The sequence below is a fragment of the Prionailurus bengalensis genome, chromosome E3 (assembly GCF_016509475.1).
Source record: "Prionailurus bengalensis isolate Pbe53 chromosome E3, Fcat_Pben_1.1_paternal_pri, whole genome shotgun sequence".
Classification (NCBI taxonomy): domain Eukaryota; kingdom Metazoa; phylum Chordata; class Mammalia; order Carnivora; family Felidae; genus Prionailurus; species Prionailurus bengalensis.
This window is the reverse complement of record NC_057357.1, coordinates 15,491,520-15,516,965: the sequence shown is the minus strand read 5'-3', so window position 1 is coordinate 15,516,965 and position 25,446 is coordinate 15,491,520. Positions and strand designations below refer to the sequence as shown.

The following is a 25,446-nucleotide window of genomic DNA, read 5'->3' as shown; positions in this document are numbered from 1 at the left end:
TCACTGTTGGTGGGAATGCAAACTGGGGCAGCCACTGTGGAAAACAGTATGGAGGTCCTCAAAAAATGAATACTGGAGGGGCGCCTGGGTGGCTCGGTTGAGCGTCTGACTTTGGCTCAGGTCATGATCTCACGGTCTGTGGGTTCAAGCCCTCAGGCTCTGTGCTGACAGCTCAGATCCTGGAGCCTGAATCGGATTCTGGGTCTCCCCCTCTCTCTGCCCCTCCCCTGCTTGCATTCTGTCTCTCTCTCTCTCTCTCTCTCTCTCAAAAATATTTAAAAAAATTAAAAATGAAATGAAAACTGGAAATCCCATATGATCCAGTAATTCCACTACTGGGTATTTACCCCAAGAGTTTGAAAACACTAGTTCCAAAAGTTATATGCACCCCTATGTTTATTGCAGCATTATTTACAATAGTCAAATTATGGAAGCAGCCCAACTATCCATTGATAGATGAATGGCTAAAGAAGATGTAGATATATATACAATGGAATATTATTCAGCCATAAAAAGAATGAACTTTCGCCATTTGCACCAACATGGATGGGTCTAGAGAGTATAATGCTAAGTGAAGTAAGTTGGTCACAGAAAGAGAAACACCATATGACTTGATTCCTATGTGGAATTTAAGAAGCAAAACAGTTGAACAACCAAAAAAAAGCAAAAAAATGGACTTAACTATAGAGACCAAACTAACGTTTACCAGAGGGGAGGTGGGTGGGGGGATGGGTGAAATAGGTAAAGGGGATTAAGAGTATACTTACCATGATGGGCACGGAGTAATGTACAGAATTGTTGAATCCCTGTATCGTACACCTGTAACTTGTTAAATAGAACACTGTACGTTAACTATGCTGGAATTAAAATTAAAAAAAATGGTTAAAATGGTTTAAAAAAAGGAAAGAAAAGGGGCGCCTGGGCGGCTCAGTTGGTTGGGCGTCCGACTTCAGCTCAGGTCATGATCTCACAACTTGTGAGTTCGAGCCCCGCGTCAGGCTCTGTGCTGACAGCTCAGAGCCTGGAGCCTGCTTTGGATTCCATGTCTCCCTCTCTCTCTGCCTCTCCCCCAGTCATGCTCTGCCTCTCTCTGTCAAAAATAAAGAAACATTAAAAAAATTTTTTAGGGGCGCCTGGGTGGCACAGTCGGTTGAGCGTCCGACTTCGGCTCAGGTCATGTCCTCTCAGTTCGTGAGTTTGAGCCCCGCGTCGGGCTCTATGCTGACAGCTCCGAGCCTGGAGCCAGCTCTCCCTCTCTCTCTGCCCCTCCCCCACTCTCTCACGCTCTTTCAAAAATAAATAAACATTAAAAGATTAAAAAAAATTTTTTTTAAAGGAAAGAAAAAAGAAAAAAAGGTTTTAACTGCATAACCCATCATCATAGTGTCCTATGCTTTTCAGATCTCATGTGCTGCCTTTGTTTGTAGACAGAAGTATGGCTGCATTATCATCTCGGTCATTTTATTTTATTTTTTTATTTTTTTATGTTTTTAAAAAATTTTTTTAACGTTTATTTATTTTTGAGACAGAGAGAGACAGAGCATGAATGGGGGAGGGTCAGAGAGAGGGAGACACAGAATCTGAAACAGGCTCCAGGCTCTGAGCAGTCAGCACAGAGCCCGACGTGGGGCTCAAACCCACGGACAGTGAGATCGTGACCTGAGCCAAAGTCGGACGCTTAACCGACTGAGCCACCCAGGCACCTCCATTTTATTTTATTTTTTATTTATTGTCTTAAGCTTATTTATTTTGAGAGAGAGAGAGAAAGAGAGAGACAGCGTGAGTGGGGGAGGAGCAGAAAGAGAGAGAGAAGGAGAGGGAGAGAATCTCAAGCAGACTCCGTACCATCAGTGCAGAGCCCCGTGCGGGGCTTGAACTCGTGAACCATGAGATCCTGACCTGAGCTGAAATCAAGAGTCTGGTGCTTAACTGAATGAGTCACCCAGGCAGCCCAGACTCTTAGTCATTTTAGACATGAGAGTGTGTTTTGTTGGATGTATTTGAACCTTCTTTGTTTCTGCATGAGCAGGGGTGGGGGGAAAGGGTGGTGCTCTTGCCTTTGTTGACTTTTAACAAATGATTACAAACGGAGCAAAACAAAAACACCCAAAACCTGCAGTGGACGGGTCCCGAAAGCATTGCTAGCACTCTCATGTCGGCTCATGCCAGGCACAGTCTGGTCCCAGGTACGTGCCTGCTGAATGGGTGGGTGCTGTACAGAGTACAAGGCAGATGATAAAGTAATGCGATTCCCCTACTGGAACTAAAATATTCCAATTCAGCGAATGTTAGCTGAGAACCTCCTAGGTGCCAGAGAGCGTAGTTCATACTGGGTCTGAGTTGAAGGGGTGAAAAGATAGTTCAACCCCATTTCAGTGCATGGAGAGGGGCCCCTGTAGACAGTGATGACGATTGTGGCAATGGATTATGAGGGACGGTCCCTGCAGCAGAAGTATGAGGTACAAGGCCAGAGGAGGGGGATTAATTCTTTCTGAGGAGGCTGGTGGGAGCACTGTTTCCTGGAAAGGTCCCTTGACTGAGCTGGGATTTAAAGGATCGGGTACACAGGTCACTCTGAAATCTAGTTCAGCCCAGTGAGATCGAAGGACCTGCAAATTAATCATCTTTTCTCTAAGAAAGCTGCCTTCGCTCCAGGAAGGACTCTTTTTTGGGGGAGCGGTCTTGAGCCCCTTGAGACAGCCTCAGGAATACACTCCCTGGTGACAAATCTCTGTCTTTGGAGGGCAGGAATAGTTTTAGCATCAGCTACTGGCTGTTTTAGAGTCAAATCGGGTGGGCCAGTGACTGACCAAGTTGGCCAGACCACTTGTGTCATTATGCAGTGACCAGGTTGATATTTATTCCTTGTCACTGGCTTTGAAGGACATTCAGAAGAAGGTTCTCCCAAGTGTCTGGAGCAATGACAGCACTAGTAGGTCCTGTGGCTTCCTTAAGTGGCCCCCATGCTCACTGGAGAGTCTGTTGAAAATATCAGTGTCGAGGGGCGCCTGGGTGGCTCAGTCGGTTGACCGACCGACTTCGGCTCAGGTCATGATCTCATGGTTTGTGGGTTCGAGCCCCGCATCGGGCTCTGTGCTGACAGCTCGGAGCCTGGAGCCTGCTTCAGATTCTGTGTCTCCCCCTCTCTCTGCCCCTCCCCTTGCTCATGCTCTGTCTCTCTCAATAATAAATAAGCATTAAAAAAATTAAAAAAAAGATCAGTGTCGTGTCATTATAGTTAGAACTTTAGGGGAGAGTCCTCTCCAACATTGTCTAGTTTTTCATGCAACAAAATGAGCTTGTTGGAAGAGAGTGTCACTCCTATTTAAGCTTAAAACTTGATTTCAGTGCTACAGTGACACTCAGGCAGAGCTTAGATTCGGAATAGACACCAAGTCCTGTCTCCTTTGTCCTGAATTTGCATTTTCCTACCTCTCCTGATCTCCGATTTCTAAGGCTAGCCTACTTTTGGTAGGAGAGGCGTTTTGAGGGTGGTTCTGTTGGTTTTAACAAAGGGGGTGTTTTGTTGTAAACAGTCCGTGCTCTGCTCCAAACCCTGCTGATGTTGAGGCACATTTAGTGTTAGCTGGTGAGGGCTGGGCATGCTGAATCATTTGACAAACCACGGTTTTGGCTTCTCTGTAGAATCATGCTGGCCAACTGAGTCAACTGACCTACAAGCCCACTTAGCTTGGGGATTTAGAAAATTAACACCTTAGAAAAGTGATCTTTGAAGAGTTTAGAAAGATTTTTCAGGGGCGCCTGGGTGGCGCAGTCGGTTAAGCGTCCGACTTCAGCCAGGTCACGATCTCGCGGTCCGTGAGTTCGAGCCCCGCGTCGGGCTCTGGGCTGATGGCTCAGAGCCTGGAGCCTGTTTCCGATTCTGTGTCTCCCTCTCTCTCCGCCCCTCCCCCGTTCATGCTCTGTCTCTCTCTGTCCCAAAAATAAATAAACATTGAAAAAAAAAAAAGATTTTTCTGTCTTCATAGAAAATGTAGTAGTACTTTAAAATTTTATTATGTGTTGATTTTCCTACTGTGCAGGGTTACTACATGCAGGAAACAACAGAAGCAAAAGAATATCATTCCTGCACTTGAGGTGTGCTCAGGAGCTGGGGCAGCAGAGCACCATAGAATATTTGAACAGGAAGCACCAGGATATGTGTTTAGAAAAAATGGTGTGGTGCCATGTTACTTGAAATACAGGAGATGAAGGCATAGTTTGGCGTAAACTTGCACATGATTGTTAATTGTCAGTGTGGGTCAGGGGTCTGAGACCTCTCGGTTTCCCTCCACGGCCTTATCTAGTTTGGTACGAGGGTGTCTGTGATGGGTCCTGTGTCGTTAAAGTCTGTTTGTTTGTTTTTTATGACACTTCTTATACCATGAATTCCTATGGAACAGGTGCTGGCAGCTTAGGCTTCTTGTTGCTTGTTCTTGTAGAAATGAAATGTGTTTCCCTGCATAGAGCATGCTCTAGTAAATATTAAAAAGGCAAAGAAAAAAAGCTGAAATGTCGAAGCTCATTTTCGATGTGCCTTCATAACCAACATAACTACTCCTGAGCAACGATTTTAATGTTTCCCAAGGCTGACACCCACAGACCCCAAACAGCCAGCCCTCACCTGGAGCTTTGGGGAGCGCCCCCTCTCCTTCATAGGGCTTCCGTTTCCCTCACAAGCTTCTGGAAGCTGCCTCTGCTCTCAGAGCGCTTCACCATGCTAGATTATGCACATGTATTACCCTGGTAAAAATCTTCTCTTTTATGTATTTGTTGCCAACAATGCCAGGCAGAGAGGGCCATGACATTGCAGGCTCTTCCATTTCTCCTGTTAGCATTTTTTGGGCACTCCTTATTGCTTGGTGTCATCTCCCTGGTGTCTGCAGGCTCGCTTTTCTTCTAGATTTCCACATGAGCGGCCAAAGGAACTCTGGCTGTGGAGGGTCTAGGGAAGGGTCCTTCTCTTTTTTGCTTTTGTGTTAGGCATTCGGGGAAACTTCTAGGAGATGGGGGCTCCAGCTAAGGGCCTTATGGCTCTTGAGTGAAGCCAAGCCACCCTCCTCAGCCCTTCTTCCTGTCGTGATGCTGGGCCCTTGTCCAGCTGGGTGTCCCATCTCCACAGTCGGCCTGCTGGTCTCCCAGTGATCCCAGTTCCTGCCTCTGCCCCTCCTGGTCTGCTGCTCTCTCAGTGGCAGGTGCAGGCTGCCTCTTTGGTCCTGTGCTCTTCCCCTTGTCTTCCTCACCCAGGATAAGGACCACTGACAGTAGCTCCTGGCCGACAGACACTTGCCAGATGTTGGCATGATGCCTCAAGTCCATTCTATTTCCTCTTATCGGCCTAGTAAGGATCCCTAGCTCGTCAAACTTCATCTTCCCTGCACATCAACTGAATGGCGTACGTAGAACCAGGTTCTGGAAGGTGTCCTAGGACATAAACTTGCTCCTTCAATATAGACCTCGAACGTTGCACTAATACCTAACGTTTATCGAGCCCTTCTGTGTGATAGATACTAATACCTGCATTCTATCATTTAAGTTGAAACCAGTGACACCCCCATTCCCCCTGCTTCTCTTTCCCCCCTCCCCTCCATAGCACAGTTAGCTCAGAGTATTTGGTTCTGCCGGTAGGGATACTCTGATGTTGGGGAGGGGCTGGCATTACCCATCATTATGCAAAAGAACAGTCTGCAGCCCTGAACTCCCAGTGAAAGCAGATGAATGACAAGGTTGGCTTCCTCGTTGCCTCTTTGCTACCGTTTTGATGGGCAGGTTTTTCTTACTGCTTTCCTAGTTTATTAAAAAATATTTGAACCTCTGTATTCTGTGTCCCTGTAGAACTTCCTCGGGGAGAGACCGCCCCATTTTGTTGGTTTCTTTCTCTAGTCGATTTGGTTGGCGGATGAGCCAGATGGGTAAATCTGAACACTATTTGAGTAGTTTCGACTATGGGCATCTTGTGAATTCCCTTTCGGCCCTATAGGCCAATCAAATATTCGTTAAAGACTTCATTAAAGACTTAATAACAATACTGAAACTTAATGAGCCCTTCCAGGATGTGATAGGTGTTGTGTGTATAACAAACCTTCGAAGTTGGTACAACTGACAATCTCTTTGCAAAGGTTAGGTGATTTTTGTGAGATTTTGCAGCTAGTAGGAGGTGGGGCCAGGATACAAAAGCAGGTCTTTAGTACTCCAGGGCTTGGTCCTAATCAGGACACGGCCCTACCTTGGTGCTGGTTACTCACACACATAGTCAAGTGTGTGACTATGGGGGTAGGGAGTCAGCAAGGCTCAAAGGGACAGTTGGTCACAACTTGACCTTCCAGGATTGTGTGCTAAGTTGGGGAGACGAGGCAGAGCCCTGATTGGCAGGTTTAGTAACAACCTTGGACACCAAGATGAGGGATGTCCTGGTGAAGTCCGGGGTTCCGGAGAACTTGAGAGCTTTCCCACACGTTTAGAAATGTGCCAGGTCCCCCGAGGGGGCCCCGAGCACTTTTATAGTCTAGGTAACGAGGGCTGCCTTAGCCTCCTTCTCTGCTCCACAGCACAGCGTGTGGGGCTCCTTCTGGTGGGCCTGTGACGGCTTTCATTTGCAAGCCTGTCTGCGCTGGTGTTAAATAATTTGTATACCCTGGAAATATTTCTTTAGGAGTTGCCTCCAAAATGGATTTCTGTGAAGCAAATTATTTTTAAAAGGCACTAAGGGAGCTCAGTATTTAAAGAAGTCCCATAAAGCATGGTCACACTCTAATTTGTCTGTTCTGTGTTTTTTATTTACTGTGTTTCTTTAAAGCAAGTTAAAAAAAATTTATTTTTAGGATGTGAGGGCGATCTGGCCGCGACATCTGTCACCCCATTGATCGCCAGGGTTGATTCGGCTGATCTGGCTGGCTAGGCGGGTGTCCCCTTCCTCCCTCGCCTCTCCACGTGCGTGCCTCCCAAAGCTGCGCGCTCGGCTGAAGAGGACGACTTTCCCCGATAGAGGAGGACCGTTCTTCGGTCAAGGGTATACGAGTAGCTGCGCTCCCCTGCTAGAACCTCCAAACAAGCTCTCAAGGCCCATTTGTAGGAGAACATAGGGTAGTCAAGCTTCCAAGGCTCTAGGTACATCCAAAGGAGGCGCTGCATGTGGCAGTCTGCCTTTCTTTAAAATAAATAAATAAAAACAATTTTTTTTAACATTGATTCTTTTTTTTTTTACATTTAACCACGTTCTTTTTTTTTTTTAAATTTTTTTTTCAACGTTTATTTATTTCTGGGACAGAGAGAGACAGAGCATGAACGGGGGAGAGGCAGAGAGAGAGGGAGACACAGAATCAGAAACAGGCTCCAGGCTCTGAGCCATCAGCCCAGAGCCCGACGCGGGGCTCGAATTCACGGACCGCGAGATCATGACCTGGCTGAAGTCGGACGCCCAACCGACTGCGCCACCCAGGCGCCCCATCATTGATTCATTTTTGAGAGACAGAGAGAGAGCACTAGTAGGGAGGGGCAGAGAGAGAGGGAGACACAGAATCCGAAGCAGGCTCCGGGCTCCGAGCTGTCAGCACAGAGCCCGACGCGGGGCTCCAAGTCACGGACGGCGCGATCATGACCTGAGCCGAAGTCAGCCGCTCAACCGACTGAGCCACCCAGGTGGCTCTTCAGAGCAAGTTTTAGCCAGTATGTCGGGACATGCTGAAATATTGCTTCTCTTCTAGTCCTTCTATTCCTCTCCACCATCACACGGTTCCCGCTGGGGCAGGTGCTGTGATCCAGGAGCCGGGCGCACGGAGGCTTAAACTCCAGACGGTCTCCTCCCTCAAGAACTTGGGAGGATCAGACAAGTGGACTTTAGCAATGGGAACGACAGTTCAGGATCTGTGACCAGGTCAACCTGGCAGATGAGCCTCGTGTGTGTTACCTTGCAGGGGATGCATGGCTGGCTGGTGGCCTCTGGGGAGGGTCTAATCTTGGCTGGGCTCTCAGGGAAGTTTCCCTTCTCGACATCCAAAGCAGACCTCTCTCCGTTTTTCCCCGGACTCTGCAAGGCTCTGCTGGCCTCTCTCAATTCGCTGTCAAAGCTTGAGGCTACCCAAGGCAAGCTCTTGTCAACCTTACCTTTTTCCCGTGAATACCTGTGTCCGTTTTTATTATCATGCTCTTGCTCTTGTCTCTTTAAAAAAATTTTTTTCTAATGTTTATTTTTGAGAGAGAGAGAGACACACACACAGGGTGCAGGTGGCGGAGGGGCAGAGAGAGAGGGAGACACAGAATCCGAAGCTGGCTCCAGGCTCTGAGCCATCAGCACAGAGATGGACGCGGGGCTCAAACTCCGCCAACCACGAGATTGTGACCCGAGCCGAAGACCCTTCATCGACTGAGCCACCCAGAGGCCCCAACTTCTTTCTCTTGAAAGGAAATTACTCTTCTCTTTGTTAACACCATGTCCTTCGCATCCTTTAATTCTCCATCCCTTCCCCCCCACTCCTAATCTACCATTTACCCCAGTGCTCCCCCAAGCATTCAAACGTGTTCGGGAGCCTTCGATTCTAAGAAATGCTTTTCTTCCTCTCTGCCCTCTGACCAAGCTGCCATGTAGCTCCTCTCCTTGGCTTCTCCATCTTAACATGGGTCTGTCCTTTTCTACTCCTTTATTTCCACTCACCCTTTGCAATCTGATTCTTGCTGTCACTACAGTGTCGAATCAGCCCCTGGAGGGGTCCCTGGTGGCTTCTTCAAAACCCTCCTCTCCTTTGGCTTGTCTGTCTTCTGGTTTGCTTCTTCGCCTTCTTCCAACCCCTAAATGTGTCTGTTACTCAAGCTGTCTGTCTCCTGCACACTCTTCCCTACCATGCTGGTGCTTTTGGCTTTCGCCTTGGCACTCGGGTGTCCCAAAGCGGTATCCTTGCTGCCACCTGCACTCCTGTTTGACCCAAGCTTTGAGCCTTGCTCGAGGCTCTCACTGAGCTTCTCCGTGTCCCCACCCCCTCTGGGCACCCTGCCCCCGCCACGGCAACCAGCTCTCATGACCCCCGTGGATGGCGTCACTGTGCTCCCATGGGCCAGGCTTATTGTCCTCTTTGGGTCTTCTCTGTTGGATCTTGCCTCCGGGCGATTGCTAAGTGACATAGGGTTTATCCACCCGCTCTCCCAACACCACCAGCTCCTCCACACGCCCTTCCCCGCTAGCCTGCCTCCCCACCTGTTCCCCGCTCTGTTCCACATGAATGGTGCCCTTCTTTGGAAAACTATCTCTTGAGGTTCTCTGCCCATGTTTAATCAGATTACTTGTGTTTTTGGTATTGGGTTACAAAAATGCTTTTTGTAGTTTGGATTTTTAAAAAAGTTTACATGCACAAGATGGGGAGGGGCAGAGAGAGAAGGAGAGGAAGAATCGGAAGCAGGCTCCACACTGTCAGCGCAGAGCCCGACGAGGGGCTCGAACTCATGAATTGTGAGATCACGACCTGAGCCGAAGTCAGATGCTTAACCAGCTGAGCCACCCAGGCGCCCCCAAAATTCTTTTTATATTTGGGATGTTAACCTCTTATCAGGTGAAATCGATTAAGGGGATTAAGAGTACACTTATCTTGATGAGCCCTGAGAAATGTACGGAATTGTTGAATCATTGTATTGTACACCTGAAACTAATAGAAGACTGTATATATTATTTTTTTCAAAAAAGGAATAGCATCCTTCCTGGCCACCTGCTGCCTTCCTGCTGCTACTCCAGGGCGTCTTACACACTCCAAATATCAATATCAGACTCTCCCTCTTAGATCTACTCTCACCCTGACATTCAAGGCTTTCCACAACACGGCGCCCATACTGATGTCTTTTTTCTTTCTTTTTCAAAAATGTTTATTTATTTTGAGAGGCAGAGTGCAAGTGGAGGAGGGGCAGAGAGAGAGGGAGATGCAGAATCTGAAGCAGGCTCCAGGCTCCGAGCTGTCAGCACAGAGCCCCCACGCGGGACTCAAACTCGTGAACTGCGAGATCATGACCTGAGCCGAGGTTGGATGCTTGACTGATTGAGCCACCCAGGTGCCCCCGTGCCTGTATTGATTTCTTTTTTTTTTTTTTTCATCCTCACAACTCTGACTTTATTTTTTTTTATTTTTTATTTTTTATGAAGTTTATTGACAAATTGGTTTCCATACAACACCCAGTGCTCATCCCAAAAGGTGCCCTCCTCAATATCCATCACCCACCCTCTCCTCCCTCCCACCCCCCATCAACCCTCAGTTTGTTCTCAGTTTTTAACAGTCTCTTATGCTTTGGCTCTCTCCCATTCTAACCTCTTTTTTTTTTTTTTCCTTCCCCTCCCCCATGGGTTCCTGTTAAGTTTCTCAGGATCCACATAAGAGTGAAACCATATGGTATCTGTCTTTCTCTGTATGGCTTATTTCACTTAGCATCACACTCTCCAGTTCCATCCACGTTGCTACAAAAGGCCATATTTCATTTTTTCTCATTGCCACGTAATATTCCATTGTGTATATAAACCACAATTTCTTTATCCATTCATCAGTTGATGGACATTTAGGCTCTTTCCATCATTTGGCTATTGTTGAGAGTGCTGCTATGAACATTGGGGTACAAGTGGCCCTATGCATCAGTACTCCTGTATCCCTTGGATAAATTCCTAGCAGTGCTATTGCTGGGTCATAGGGTAGGTCTATTTTTAATTTTCTGAGGAACCTCCACACTGCTTTCCAGAGCGGCTGCACCAATTTGCATTCCCACCAACAGTGCAAGAGGGTTCCCGTTTCTCCACATCCTCTCCAGCATCTATAGTCTCCTGATTTGTTCATTTTGGCCACTCTGACTGGCGTGAGGTGATACCTGAGTGTGGTTTTGATTTGTATTTCCCTGATAAGGAGCGACGCTGAACATCTTTTCATGTGCCTGTTGGCCATCCGGATGTCTTCTTTAGAAAAGTGTCTATTCATGTTTTCTGTCCATTTCTTCACTGGGTTATTTGTTTTTCGGGTGTGGAGTTTGGTGAGCTCTTTATCGATTTTGGATACTAGCCCTTTGTCCGATATGTCATTTGCGAATATCTTTTCCCATTCTGTTGGTTGCCTTTTAGTTTTGTTGGTTGTTTCCTTTGCTGTGCAGAAGCTTTTTATCTTCATAAGGTCCCAGTAATTCACTTTTGCTTTTAATTCCCTTGCCTTTGGGGATGTGTCGAGTAAGAGATTGCTACGGCTGAGGTCAGAGAGGTCTTTTCCTGCTTTCTCCTCTAAGGTTTTGATGGTTTCCTGTCTTACATTTAGGTCCTTTATCCATTTTGAGTTTATTTTTGTGAATGGTGTGAGAAAGTGATCTAGTTTCAACCTTCTGCATGTTGCTGTCCAGTTCTCCCAGCACCATTTGTTAAAGAGGCTGTCTTTTTTCCATTGGATGTTCTTTCCTGCTTTGTCAAAGATGAGTTGGCCATACGTTTGTGGGTCTAGTTCTGGGGTTTCTATTCTATTCCATTGGTCTATGTGTCTGTTTTTGTGCCACTGTATTGATTTCTTATCGCTGCTGTGACCCATTACTACAAACTCAGTGGCATAAATTAATCCAAAGCTGTTACCCTGCAATTCTGGAGGTCAGAAGTTCGAAGTGGGTTTTACCAGGCTAGAGTCAAGGTGTCAAAAGGGCCATGTTTGTTTTGGAGATGCTGGGAGGGCGTCCGTTTCCTTGCCTTTTCCAAGTTCTAGAGACAGCTGCGTCTCCGGGGCTCGTGGCCCCTTCCTTCATCCTCCAAGGCAGTATCAGTATCTTCCAAGAGTTCTCTCTCTCCAACTCTCCTAACTTCCTCTTCCATCTTTTTTTTTTTTTTAATTTTTTTAACGTTTATTTTTGAGACAGAGAGAGACAGAGCATGAACGGGGGAGGAGCAGAGAGAGAGGGAGACACAGAATCGGAAGCAGGCTCCAGGCTCTGAGCCATCAGCCCAGAGCCGGACGCGGGGCTCGAATTCACGGACCGTGAGATCGTGAGATCGGGACGCTTAACCGACTGAGCCACCCAGGTGCCCCTTCCTCTTCCATCTTTTAAGAACCCTTGTGTTTACATAGTGCCCACTGGGCTAATCCAGGATAATATCCCCCAACTCAAGGTCCCTGATTTAATCACATCACCAAAGGCCTTCTGTTCCGTGAGGTGACATACTCACGGGTTCTGGGGACCAGGGCATGAACATACTTGGGGAGATACTTTTCTACTTACCACAGCACCCAGGCTTTCTTCCACACTATTTTTTCTTTCCCCTCCATTGTATCTTTTGTGCTGGACAAACAAAATAAGACAATAAAAATAGCAACCGACACGTGTGGGGTGTTTGCCAAAGGGCCTTCCACACGTAAGTTCATTTAAACCACACGACTAGGGGCGCCTGGGTGGCTCAGTCGGTTAAGTGCCCGACCCCGGCTCGGGTCATGATCTCAGAGGTTTGGGTTCGAACCTCATGTTGGGCTCTGCTCTGGTGGTGTGGAGCCTACTTGGGATTCTCTCTCTCTCCCTCTCTCTCTGCCCCTCCCCCACTCACACTGTCTCTGTCTCAAATAAACTAACAAAATAAAAATAAAAAAATAAACCCCACACCTGTTGTATAATACCAATTATTGTTTCATTTCACAGGCGAGGAAAGAGAGGCTCAGAGAGGCAGTTTGCTCAAGGCCACACACTAATGGATAGTGGAGTTTAAAAAGAAATAGTTGGATTGAGACATACTTTATATACTATGAAATTCGCCTGTTTTAAGTGTCCAGTTCAATGATTTTTCATAAATGAATCGAGGTAGGCGTACATTACCACAATCGAGTTTTAGAAAATATCTCTCACCCCCAAAAGATACCTAGGGAAGCTCTTAGTGCATTGGGGAAGCCAGACAGTTAAACTAATTATTATTTAAAAAAAAAAAATTTTTTAACGTTTATTTACTATTGAGACAGAGAGAGACAGAGGATGAACGGGGGAGGTTCAGAGAGAGAGAGGGAGACACAGAATCTGAAACAGGCTCCAGGCTCTGAGCTGTCAGCACAGAGCCCGACGCAGGGCTCGAACTCACGAGCCGTGAGATCATGACCTGAGCTGAAGTCGGACACTTAACCGACTGAGCCACCCAGGCACCCCCAGTTAAACTAATTATTGTCTGATGTTAAGCTCAGGACTAGTTGCTTATGGGTAACACAGAATGTGGGGGGAGGGAACCTTTCTAGTCCCTGGGAACAGGGCTTTGCCTCTTTGGCCAGTCTACTAAGATGAGATAAATAGCTGTTGGGACCACAGACCTTCCTTGACATGGGCCCAACGCTGATGTTTTGACCCAAGTTCCTGTGACAAGGGAAGGCAGAGCTGCGTCGAAAGGCACTCACTGCAGGGGTTCAATATTCTAAACCCTGTTGTGAACTGTTCTGGTTTGCCGTGAACTTGCAATCTGACATTGGAGGGAGTTCAGCAGGAATGAGACCAGGGGTCATAGAGAGCAAAGCCCCTCTATGGAGGGAGTGCGGGTGGGTCCTGGGACAGAGTACCTGTCCCGCCTGCCGAAGACCTGCAGCCTGACACCCACGGTGTAACGTAGGAAACGCTATCCCAGTTTCTGGTGCCTCTGTGTCTCTTCCTCGTAACGGTACGGAGACTTCCTGCCCTCTCTCTTTTCTCCGTGGAAGGTGCAGTCGGCCGTGATCGCTTTCATCCTGTCCGTGTGAATCTGGGACACACGTGGATGGTGGAGTTTGACTTTTGATGACATGTCTGGGCGGGGGGAGTCCTCATTATGCAGAGCGTTGATGCTGGGTCACCTGGCGTGGCTCTCTCTTCTCCACCTTTCCTTGCAGGGAAGGAAACAGACCCAAAGGGGAAGGGAAGGCTTAGCTAAGAATGTGCCAGACTCCGTTCCAGGCGCTTGTGTGCTTTCTGCCACCGGGTCACCCCCAGAAGATAGGTGGGGTCTTCCTTATTTTGCAGAAGAGGAAATCGTGGCTCAGAAAAGAGTCCCGGCTTCAGGAACAGTTTCCCACTGCTATTTCTTTCCCCGTACCCTTTTGCCTCGCAGAAAATATGCACAGTTTAAATCGCCTGCCTTAGACATTGTGGGGGCTTGCTAAGAGTTCAGAGCGGCCGGGTTTCATTTTCTTGCAAAGAGCACATTGAAGTGGGGAATGCACAAGATGGTGTGACATTTTAATGCCCTTTCAGTGTAAATTCTACAAAATCATCAAGGTAGCACCAAGGGCTCAGCTTTAAAATAGAATACACACTGAATTATCTGCCTTCAGAGACTGAGCACTGCATGACCTTCCTGTCGAGCCGCTGGTCTTTGGCACACAAAACTGAAAACGACCCCTTTCATTGCCTCTCTGTTCCTTTGGAAGATGGATCGACACGGCTAAAATTCCCTACTCACTTCTTTGTAATGGCCCTTTGGGGATGTCATTTCCCAGCCCCATCCCGGTGATTGGAGACGGGCTCGTAGGGGAAAGTTGGCCGGAAGGAAAACAGGCGGCGGGTGGGAGGGAGCACCAACCTGCCCGAGGTTTGCCCTGCCGGCCTGGATCGCGACCCTGGAGCCCATGGCACCAGAGTCTATGAAGGGCAAGTTCAGGGAAGGCGCTGGGACTACCCTGCTCTTGTTAAGCAGAGGAACTGGGTTCCTTCTGTTCGCTGGGTTTTATTTCTAGCATGCTGTACAGCAGTGGGAGAAACCAGTCGTTTCCTTTCTCCCCCTATAATGTCTATCAAACAACCCGTCACCTTTCATACTCCTCGTGAGCCAAAGGAGCGGTTTCTTCGCGTGGGCTCGTTTCCTGTTTTCGGTGCATAGATGATGCTTCCTTTGCGTTTCACCTCCTCCAGGGCTTTGGAAGTGACTCCGCTGGGGTTGAAGTTCTCCTGGTAGGTTTTGGGCGTGCTGGCTCCAGCCACGGTTTCAGACCAAGGTCAGCTCTGCTGTCCCCTGAGGATGGGATCGTCTCTCCTCCCCTCTGCCTGACGGCAGCGCACCAAATACATGGCGGCCAATACATGCCATCGTGGTTCTGTTTTACTGCCGCCGTGCCAGTCGCTTTCCTGGGACCCGGAGCTCACCCTGGGCAGCAGACCTTTACCACCGGGTGTAAAGAAGGTCCTGCGGCACGAGTGAGGAATCCGCTCTGCCTCCCCCAAACCAGGCTCCCACGTGGTAGGGCCGAGGTTCCTAAGGGAGAGCACGCCAGCATTATCAGGAACCGGGGAGCAGTTCCTAACACAAGGGCCGGGCCGCGTGCCCCAGATTCTTATGCAGAGTCTCTGAAGAAGCAGGGGGCAGGCGAAGTGTCATAATGGCCTTGTACAGCCAAACAGCCAACCAAACAAAAATCCTGCCATGATGGTTCTATTGTGCCCCTTGGTAGTGAAGCCGACTTGTTCAGAAAGACTCGCTGGCTTTTTGGTGGGTGGGCGCTGATGTTCCTCTCCGGTGGCAGGATGGGCAGGGCTGGGCTGGGGCATTAGAGACAATTTGGCGGGGGCGGCCTTAGCTGGCGCCGCGTGTATCATGGTGGCTCCCAGTGGGCCATGAGCCATGCTTTCCAGCCTGTGTCCTCGTGACTTGAAGGTCGTAGAAATTCCTCTTTGTTAGGACTTTGGTTCATTTGGTTCTCCACTGGCATCCAGTGGGAGGTCCAGAGACGCTGTCTCGAAGGTGACGGCCAGATGCCATTTTACCTTGGGACCAACTTTCCTTGACTGAGGTCAGTACATGCCCTGGACCCACACCTCCGCTGTGCTTCTAGGACAGAGGTGTAGTTTATAGCTGAGAAGGCACAGGCACGGGAGGCGAACAGGACTCCTCCGTTCAGGAGGGGAGACACAGGGCCACTGACAAGGTGCAGAGGTGTAAATGCTCGTGACCGAGGTTCCGTCTCGCTTGTAAAAAAAAACCCTATACGAAGGAAGCAATGAAAATCGCTGTTTTATTTCAGTACTTGATAATAATGAATCTCTCCAATAGAACCACTCTTCTTCTTCTTCTTCTTCTTCTTTTTTAATCGCACAATAAGAACTCTATTACCCAAAGTGTCTCTTGTTCTATTGAAGCTGTCAGGAATCACAGCGCTAAATTCAGTCCCTGGCTGTAATGACTAGATCACTCCCTGGTACCTGGTGGCAACTTTTTCTCTGCCCCTTTTATCCCCTTTCCCCCCTTCCATTTTTATTTTATTAAAAAAATTATTACTATTATTATTATTTTAAATGCATTCTTTTCCTACTACTTAAAAAAAATTTTTTTTTAATGTTTATTTTTATTTTGGAGAAAGAATGAGAGAGCATGAGCAGGGGGCAGGGCAGAGACAGAGAGAGAGAGAGAGAGAGAGAGAGAGAGGGAGACACAGAATCTGAAGGAGGCTCCAAGCTCCGAGCTGTCAGCAGCGAGCCCGGTGCGGGGCTCGAACTCACGAACTGCAAGATCATGACCTGAGTTGAAGTCGGATGCTTAGCCGACTGAGCCACCCAGGTGCCCCCCATTTTTGTTTTTAATTGTCCTCCCTTTTTTGTGGGTTTAGTTTTACAGGGATATCAAGGCTTTTTAGTCCTTGGGAAGAATGTGAGGGTAGAAATCCTAAATGAGTGAGACCTACTGGCCAGTTCAGTACCCTCCGCCCTCATGTTACTTCCTCTATTCATTTTCCCCTTAGATACTTCGCTCCGGGTTATGTAATTCATCTAACATTCAGAAAATAAACTCCTTGTCTTGGTTAGACTCACTGCAGCCCTGAGCAGGAGGCGCGAAGCGGGTTCGGGTCAGAGTCTGCCTGGTGGGGCAGGCACAGGTTAATGGAGGGTCTGAATGGAGAGCACTGCCCCGGAAAATACAGCTAATGGAGAAATGCCTTCACCTTCAGTTATTTGGCACTGAGCTGCATTTCCGTTTCTTCCTGATCATAAGTAATACTCTGATGAGCTACTATAAGAGAAATCTTTGCCTGTATTAGTGGTGGGGTTTTTTGTGCGTTTTTAAAAAAATTTTTTTTTTCAACGTTTATTTATTTTTGGGACAGAGAGAGACAGAGCATGAGCGGGGGAGGGGCAGAGAGAGAGGGAGACACAGAATCGGAAACAGGCTCCAGGCTCCGAGCCATCAGCCCAGAGCCCGACGTGGGGCTCGAACTCACGGACTGCGAGATTGTGACCTGAGCCGAAGTCGGACGCTTAACCGACTGCGCCACGCAGGCACCCCTGTGCGTTTTTTTTTAAATCCAGACTTGTACCAGCAAAAACACTGGGTCAATGTGTGTAAACGTTATGGGTTCTTATTAGCATTGCCAGATTGTTTCTCCAAATGTTGTCAATTACTACTGCCACCGACCCCGTGTATGCAAATTCCCGTTTTATGGCACGTTCACCAACATTGTGTTCACGGTTTTAAAGTTGTTGCCGATTTGGTAGTTTGAAATAATATGGTATTTTGTTTTACTTTGATTACTAGCGAGATTGGATTCTTTTTTCCTATGCAGAGTTAAAGTGCTTTCCTGCATCCTTTGATATGTGTAGTTTTGGCGAGAAGGTAGCTCTTGCCTGTCCCAGGATTTTGTTTCTCACGCTGACCCTACTGACCGCTCAGCCATGGAGATTTATCCCATTCATATAGGACGTTCTCTTATACATATGTAATTTCCTGTTCTATTGCCTGTGTGTGTATGTGTATGGGCATACGTGTGCATGCATGTGTATGTATGCATATGTGTGTGCATGTGTATGTGGGTGTGGGGGAGTGTGTAGAGGCATATATATGTATATGTGTCCGTGTGTATGTATTATGCATGTATGTGTGTATCCACGTGTATGAATGCAGGTATCTGCATGTACGTGTACATGCATATGTGTGCATGTGTATGTGTGTGCATGTATGTGTTTGTATGCATGTATGTGCATGTGGGGGGGAAGTGTATTGGTGCATATATGCGTGTGTGTCCATGCATATGTACGTATGCGTGTGTGTGCATGCGTGTGTTTGTATGCATGTGTATATATACATGTGTGGGGTGTATAGGTGCATACGTGTGTATGTCTGTATGCATGTGTGTGTGTATACATGTGTGTTTGCACATGTGTGTGTCTTCATGAATTTTAATGGAAATGTGGGTCGGGGTATTACATGTTGCTCTCCATGTTGACTCAGTTGACTGTTCAGTGAGGGGCACTAGGCTCAATTACGGATGGCTGTGCGGCTGCCACTGCAGAGGAGTTTTTCATGTTCTGTGTTGCTGGTCAGCTCTTAGTGACTGAAGGTAATTAAGGAAGGGAAAGTCTGAGAGCTTATTTAATGCCATGCACATTCGGTCAAAGTGCGCGTCATTGGACTCAGAGTCAGGATGGGGAAATCCCGATGGGGCGGTTTCCGGTTTGAGTTGTGTGCGGCTGGTGATATCTGCATCCAGCTGTTCTTGGAACAGCAAAATCCGTGTCTCCCCATCCCCGAGGACTTTTCCCCTGCAGACTAGAACAGATGAGGTGAATTTAGCCAAAGTACCACTGAATGGGTAAGGAGGCTCACCCCCCTTCAATTCGTATGTTGAAGCCCAACCCCCGATGTGATAGTGTTCGGGGGTGGAACTTTCAAGATGTTTAGGTTTAGATAAGGTCACGAAGGCAGGTTCTCCCACGATAGGATTAGCGTCCTTAAAAGAGTTGGAAGAGTCTCCAGAACCTCCTGTCGCCACCATGTGAGGACGCAGGCAGAAGGCAGCTGTCTACCAACCAGGAAGTGGGTTCTCACCAGGAACTGAACCGGCTGGCATCTTGATCTTGGACTTCCAACCTTCAGGATTTTGAGACGTGGATGTCTGTTGGCTAAGCCACCCAGTCTGTGGCATTTTTGTTATAGCAGCCTGAGGAGACTAAGACAGTGCCTCAGAGCTCATGTTTTGTGGGGTCAAATCACTAATATCTGTAAGAAGGACTTGATTACTATGATGACCCTATTCTTCCTGGTGCCTCCTTCTGCTTCTTTGAAGGACGATTATGTTTATTTAGACCTCATGTACTAATGCAAAATGATGTTTGTTTTTGGAGCATTCTTTCTCAAATGGGCTGTTTTCGACGTGGCCAGGGTAGAGATGTCCAGCCAATCCCCCACTGCAGGGAACAGACCCCAGTCCATCACAACAGACCCTCTGTGCCAGTCACTTGTCTGGTGCTTCCAGACATGGCGGTTTGGACCCAAAGATACCTGTTACATCTCATTTTCTTCCCCCGCATTTTCCTTGACCATGACCTCTGAGCCTTTAGGTGGCTCTCTGGCCAATTCACTTATTTGGCAGGACTCGGCGCCTTCAGTTTTGATTTTTCTGTTCAGTTTTCCATATTTTGCTGTGGAAGCGCACTAGCTGCCATAGAAGCAGCGGTGACGGGGCCCGGGAGAGAGCGCCGTCGGCCCGGACAAGTGCTTTATGGCGGTGTTTTCTGTAATCCTGTCTGGGGCTGGCGGTAGTGGTACTGTGAGTAGCAGGATGCCCGGCCCCAGACTTGCTGCCTCCCGGAGGCTCCTCAGTCCTGTCAGTCCCTGGGGTTTCCTTCCACCCTGAGAAGCTGGCTGTGCCACACTCCATCTCCCGGAACCCCCTTCCCGTTTGGCCACATCCAACACGGCCTCAGGGGGAGCTGGGAGGTGGGACTGGCCCACAGCTTCATCCGCGGAGAAGCACATTCCCCCCGAAAAGGTACTTTCTGCCACCTCTCTGACTCCTTTCTGGTGTCCTCGCTGGTTTCCGTAACTTTTGACCGCATGCATGTGTTGCTTAAAAAGCATGGCAAGGGTGCCCCTTTGGAGAAGAGCTTGGGGGCAAACACTCAGCTATACTGTCCTGTGCTTTGTTCTGGGGTCGGAGGCGCGCCTGGCCCAACTGGGTGCCCAGTGCCCACCAGAAAGAGGATATCCCCGACTCTAGCTCATGTCAGACCTCAGGAGCAAGAAGACAGGTGAGGGAAAGAAAGTGACGTGAACGTGACAGGTACTTACCCCATGCTTCTTAGGGGACCATGCTGATCGTTTCCCACCCTCGGAGGGTTAAGGGACCTTCCACTTGGGATGTGCTCCGTGACAGGTTCGAATACTGGTCCCTCCCAACATGCTCTTGTCCTAACCCCCGGAACCTGCGAATCTATTGTACATCGGAGGGGGTGGGGATTAAGATTGCGGACGGGATGAAGTTTGCAGGACAGCAGGCCTCGGGATAAGGAGAGTATCGTGGATCATCTAGGTGAGCCCTCCACAGAGCCTCTGCCCAGGGGACTGCCATAGAGGACTGCCCAGGAGAGCCTCAGACCGTGATGGAGACCCGATAAAGTCTTGGCCGGACCGGTGGGCAGTTTTGTAGCAAAGACTGCAAAGCAGAAGGGCCGGGTTGGGTAGAAATGGTCAGGCCCAAGCACCGCGGGCTGAGTCTGCCCAGGGAGGGTGGATCCGGAAGGTGCTGCCGCACCCGCGGGTTCTTTCTTGGAGGTGTAACCACGGCTGGAGCGGCCGGTAGCTACTTTGGAGCTGTATCTTGGTTTTAGCTCTTTCGAAGTATTACGGGACAACGGTGATCTACCGTGGGGGTTCACTGTCCTTTCCTCCCTCCGACTTGAGAGTTTGGGAGAGGTTCTGAGCAGTGTGCCCTTTCTGTTCTGGCCAGTCCCGTGTGAACGTGACCTCATCGGGCAGGGTAGGCATTGATGAGTGGACGGGATTCAACTGCTTCTTTTTTTATTATTTTTTTAATGTTTGTTCATTTTTTGAGAGAGAGAGAGAGAGAGCATGCAGGAGGGGCAGAGAGAGAATCGGAAGCAGGCTCCAGGCTCTGAGCTGTCAGCACAGAGCCTAACATGGGTCTTGAACCCACGGACCGCAAGATCACGACCTGAGTTGAAGTTGGACATCCCACCAACCGAGCCACCCAGGTGCCCCGAGATTCAGCTTCTGCACCACGCAGATCCACGTGCCCGGGCCTTGCTGGCTGAGGCCAGGCTCCGGGGCAAGGCCCGTGCTTGTCATGTGGTTGTAACAGCTGTCACCTGTGTGTCCCTGCTGCTTCAGACCACAGGCTCCCTGTGGCAGCCGCTCCCAGGCCCTCAGCTGGCCAAGCGCATGTCCCAAGAGGGCCTTTACCCGCCACCCCTCGTGCCTCACCTCAGTTGCTATCACCCTAAGGTGCAAGACGCCGCTGAACCCTCTCTGGGCTCACGCGCAACCCAATAGTGCGGGGTGTGGGGTGCGGGGTGTGGGGCTGGAGCCGGTGGGTACATTCTTCTCCCTCCCGGCCTGGGACACACCATTCTGGAGCAGAGCACCCTCACGAAGGTGTCAGGTGAGGAGACGTGGCCATGCAGTCCCTCAGAGTCACTGTACCCTCTTCCCTGCCAGGGTCCCCTTTCCGGTCACTCTGGCTCTTCTGGGATTCTGTCTCCCCCATAAAATGTTAGCCCTTAAGCTTTCTTCTTTTCTTTTAAGCAGCATTACTGAAGTATAACGTATATACCATAGAATTTACAGCCCCGTGCAGCAGTCACCAAAATCAATTTTAGAATATTTCCGTCACCCCCAAAACACCCCTCGGGCCATTTGTGGCCATTTTCCTCTTCTACTTGTGGCTCTGGGAAAACGCTAATCTGCTTTGTGCTTCTTCAGATTTGCCTTTTCTGGCCCATAAGATTTTGCCTCTGGCTTTGTGGTTTAGGGAACCCAGGTTAAGATGCAAAGCAAATGATCCAGAACACTCATTGGTCTCCAAGGATGGTCGCTGGGCCGCCTCTGGCCTGGAAGCCAGAGTGACCATCCTGGGCAGCTTGCTACGAGTTTTGAGAACAAGGATGATGTGTTGACAGATTTTAGTTATTTTTAATTAGGACACGCGCTGCACTGACAATGATCATAACGAGGCGTGATAGGACGTGTCTTAGTGCTAGAAAGATTTCTGCCAAAATAGCCCCGTTTTCTGATTTTCATTTGGATCGGAAGTTCCTTATCTGATCACATGCTGGGGGGAATGAGGGTCTGGCAGCCAGGAGGGCCGGTGGTTCCTTTAGTTTCCTCGGTGTTTTTGGGCTCCCGCACCAGAAATTGGCCTCACGGATGTTCTTTGTGCCAATGGTGATCCACGAATGGTTTTGTGTTAAGGTGTTTTGCTCTGGAACTCTCTGCAGGTCAATGTGCTACCCTCTTGAGAAGCATGTTTATTTTAAGTTAGGCCTTTAGCATCTATGACCGAAGGTGCAGAAACTGTTTTGGAGTAGCTGTGGTGGGGGATGGGGCTCTCCGCAATCCTGGGTCTGAGGCCTTCCCCCCTGGCTTCCACATTGGTTAGGTTCAGCCCCTGGGTGGTATTTAAGACACACGTGAGTGGGGGAGGGGCCGAGAGAGAGGGAGACACAGAATCGGAAGCAGGCTCCAGGCTCCGAGCTGTCAGCACAGAGCCCGACGCGGGGCACGAACTCACGGACCGCGAGATCATGACCTGAGCCAAAGTCAGATGCTTAACCGACCGAGCCACCCAGGCGCCCCATCTTCTTTAATCTCCTTAACCGCACTCCTGCATTTCCATTTTAGAGATGTGGAAACTGGCCCAGCTAAGGGGCGGCAGAGTGTGAATTCAAACCCAGGCCTGACCCCCCCCCCCCTCGTGGCCCATCGTGTCATCGGCCGGCAGTGTTCAAGGGGCTCCCGTTTTAGAAGCACGGGACAAAAATACGAACAAGTGCATCCAATTAAGTTTTAAAATAATAGCTACCATTTGTTGAATATGTGTGAGGTGCCAGGCACTGTTTCTCGTGCTTTGGCTGTGTTATCTAGTCTTATTCTCGAGAAGATCTGTGGAGTCCTTTCTGTCTGGATCATCGTTTTACCGATGGGCGTGCCGAGGTTCAGGGGGTTAGAAAACTCGCCGGAAGCCAGGAGACAGGAGACCTACTGTTCCGCCCGGTCTCTCACAGGCGGTAGGAGAAACGGAGCTCCGCAGGGCACGGATGACAAGCTGGCCGGTGCTGCCATAGAGAGGCAGGAGGAGCTATTTCAGCCGGGCCCCAAGATTAGCAGAGGTTGGGGCGCCTGGGTGGCTCAGTTGGTCAAGCGTCCCGACCCTTGATCTCAGCTCAGGTCGTTATCTCATGGTTCGTGAGATCGAGCCCCGAGTTAGGCTCTGTGCTGAGTGTGGAACCTCTTGGGATTCTCTGTCTCCCTTCTGTCTCTCTCTCTGCCCATCCCCCCCCCCTCAAAATACATAAATAAACTTAAAAGTAAAAAACATTAGGAGATGTTTGTTCACCAGGTAGGCAGGGAAGAAAACTGGAGGGAAGGGCATTCTAGGCAGAAGGGACGTCTTCGCAAAAGCAAGGGTATGGAAAACAGTGCACGTGTTTGGGGAGCTGTACCAGGCTCCCCTTGTCTGGAGCATGGGTTTGGGGAACTTAGCTTCCTGTGTTGGGATCATGGACAGGGCGGGAAGAGCCGGGCAAAGACTTGAGGTCTGGAGAGGTGGGGAGGGACAAGTCAGGGACAGCCTCGAGGGACGAGCCAGGCACAGCCTTGAGGGTTTGGCTATGGGGAGCCTGAGCTAATTTTGTGGGCAATGGAGAGCCTTTGGAAAGATTTAATTAGAGGTGTAACAATTAGATTTTCGTTTTGGAATGATTACTCTGACGACTCAAAATATCTTAACACAAAATAATTTATTCTTCACATGTACAAGACTCCCAGGGGATGGAATACACACAAGAGAAGTCTAGTCGGGGTGGGGGTAGGGGGGACCAGGAAAAATGGAAATGTTAGCATACACCGAGAGCCTTCTAAGAACACCCCTATCAGCACGCCAGGAGGTTTGGATGGTGGCACCAAAAGGGAAGAAGGAAGAGGGGGTGAGGAGAACCTTATGCCAAAGGAGAGAATCCAGACATCAATGATTCCATTCCCGTGCAGTATCCAGAACAGAGAAATCTATGAAGACAGAGTGCAGATTAGTGGTTGTTTAGGGGGTGTGGGGGGGTAGGGGGGTGGAGGATGATGGCGGAAGGGCATGGGGTTTCTTTTTGAGATAATGGAAATGTCCTAAAGTTGCCTGTTACGGTAACCCAGATATGCACACATCAGGGAATCTACTGGAAACCACTGACGTGTAGAGAAAAGGAAGGAGAGGAGGGGAGAGAAGGGAAAGAGGAGGAGACCAGGCCCAATTTCAGAGCCCAGGTTGACGATGCCTCCCACCTCCCGGCCACTACCCTCACTTCTCACCCTGCCTGTTTGCTTCCCCTCTTTTTGCATTTTGCGTGAAATGAACCAAAGGGTCTATTGTGTCTGGCTTCTTCAGTTCAACATTCTGTTTGTGGGATTCATTCACATGGGCTCCTTTAAGAATATTTTTCCCCATTGTGCGTTAATACACGTACATCCAAAAATTCCCCGCGTATGCCACCGCTGCGATAGAGCCACTGTTACTGTGAACATATTGGTGCATCTTGTTTCCAACTCTTTTTGCTCTGCATGCTAACTTTTACAAAATTGCCAGTAGCAGATAAATCCCTGTGGTTTCCAAAATCTCTTCCACGGATGTGCTTCGGTGATGGTCTAAGTGTTTTATCCACATTTAGTATTTGAGTATATTCCAGTCTACTTAGAACTGTGACGAAAACAACACACAGTCAAATGCGTTATAAATCAAATTTATTAGAAACCATGAGTGTGAGAATTTGCGTAGCGTGGTTGATTCGTTATTGTATAAAGTTGAAGAATAACTTTTCTCCTGTAATCCCTGTTTAAGAATATCATAAGGGGGGTGCCTGGGTGGCGCAGTCGGTTAAGCGTCCGACTGCAGCCAGGTCGCGATCTCGCGGTCCGGGAGTTCGAGCCCCGCGTCAGGCTCTGGGCTGACGGCTCGGAGCCTGGAGCCTGTTTCCGATTCTATGTCTCCCTCTCTCTCTGCCCCTCCCCCGTTCATGCTCTGTCTCTCTCTGTCCCCAAAATAAATAAACGTTGAAAAAAAAATTTTTAAAAAAAGAATATCATAAGGTATTTCATCCACACCTCTCAATTTAAAATTTAAGTTTTCAAAAAAATAAAATAAAACAAAATACAATAAGTTTTCATTTAAAGAGCTTCATTGTCATAGTTGTTGATTTTTAGAAGAAGCAGGTGGGATAATCTGAGCCTCAAAATACATTGATTAATACTCAAATACTGGTTTTGTCTCTTTTATATGTTGGAAGAATCCACGAAGATTCTGTGAAAAGGATTTGCTGCTAAAACTTGGGAAGCCAACTTTCCGTATAAAATTGCATAGATATTTCTGTTTCAGAATCCACACACATGTGTATGTGTGTATGTATATATATGTGTGTATACATATATATATACATGTGTGTATACATATATATATGTATACACACATATATATACATATTTTAAAAGGATTTTCTCCTTTTTAAAAAATTTTAGTTGAGAGAGAGAGGGAGAGC

The 25,446-nt window shown here is 48.5% G+C and overlaps 1 protein-coding gene and 1 long non-coding RNA gene across 4 annotated transcripts in view; one reads left to right on the top strand and one right to left on the bottom strand.

The window, feature by feature from the left end:
• The window catches only part of CALN1 (calneuron 1), a 529,580-nt gene that overhangs the window by 165,394 nt on the left and 338,740 nt on the right, over positions 1–25,446 (top strand). The gene's annotated exons all lie outside the window — the stretch shown is intronic.
• LOC122471374 lies at positions 6,842–24,121 on the bottom strand. Its single transcript, XR_006294182.1, has 4 exons — positions 24,109–24,121; positions 18,627–18,641; positions 10,687–10,693; positions 6,842–7,101 (listed from the first exon to the last, which is right to left on the bottom strand). It is a non-coding gene; the product is annotated as an uncharacterized LOC122471374 (long non-coding RNA).